At 45.0% G+C, this 1,131-nt stretch overlaps 1 non-coding gene across 1 annotated transcript; it reads left to right on the forward strand.

Annotated features, from left to right (window-relative positions):
• Positions 1–767: 767 nt before the first annotated feature.
• LOC145399369 (5S ribosomal RNA) lies at positions 768–886 on the forward strand. The gene has a single exon (XR_013897285.1). It is a non-coding gene; the product is annotated as a 5S ribosomal RNA (ribosomal RNA).
• Positions 887–1,131: the final 245 nt, after the last annotated feature.

Genomic DNA, 1,131 nt, shown 5'->3' on the forward strand with positions numbered 1-1,131 from the left:
GAACAAAAAGGAGTCTTTAAATATTCAGTCAATTGGTCTAGTGTCCACTCTTGAGAGTTCCCAGAATTCTTTAACTGAGTTAACTGAACCTGCTTTGAGGGGTAACTTAAATTCTCATGATGGAGCTCCTCTTTTGAGCAGTAACGTGGGTGACACTCTCAAGAGTTCATGTGCTAATTTCCTGTCTGATGGTTTTGTCAGTCCTCTGGACAGTAATGACAGGAAATCAGTTAAAATATATCGTGATACAGGTGCTTGCCAATCCCTTATGCTGACCAGTGTTCTACGCTCTAATGTTAATTCCTCTGATGAAACTGTAATCTTACAAGGTGTAGGGAATAATTACTTCTCTATCCCTCTGTGCAGAGTGAATTTAGAGTCTGGTTTTTCTAATGGTTCCGTTATGGTTGGGTTGGTTGAGACACTCCCAATGTCAGGTGTAACTTTCTTACTTGGAAATGATATTGGTGGAAGTCAAGTGTGTCCAGCTCCTCAGTTGTCTAGTGAGCCAGTGGCTGCATCCCAGGATTGTGATGTCCCTGATGTGTTCCCTGCATGTGCTGTCACTAGGGCTAAGTCTAAAGTTACTGGTGACTTAGAGGATAATGATGATGATGATGTTATCCTAGCTGACACTTTTCTTGCTAATTTGGACCACTCACCAGATGAGGCAGTACCCCTTAGCGTTGATAATTTGTCTCGTCACCAGACCCAACGTTGCTTAAACTCGCTGATTGGACGGGAAGCGGTGTACTCAACGTGGTATGGCCGTTGGCCATACCACGTTGAGTACACCGCTTCCCGTCCGATCAGCGAGTTTAAGCAACGTTGGGTCTGGTTAGTACTCGGATGGGTGACCGCCTGGGAACACCAGATGCTGTTGGCATCCCTACGTGTCAAGTGGGGTTGGTGGAGGATTAGTGCCCCTCCCTGTAAAACAATTAACTCTAAGCCCTTGGCCATCCCGTGTGGGATACATGGCGTCTGGCAATGAATGAATGAAAAATGAAGAGTTGGTTGAGTTGCAGGTTGCTGACCCTGAGTTGAAAGGTCTACCTAACTCTGTTTGCAGTGAGAAAGAGTCAGCTGGTGCTTCTACTTGTTATTATATAAAGTCAGGAGTACTTAAGA

The sequence above is a fragment of the Coenobita brevimanus genome, chromosome 48 (genome assembly GCF_032717465.1).
Source record: "Coenobita brevimanus isolate Jiangsu-jjx chromosome 48, ASM3271746v2, whole genome shotgun sequence".
NCBI lineage: Eukaryota > Metazoa > Arthropoda > Malacostraca > Decapoda > Coenobitidae > Coenobita > Coenobita brevimanus.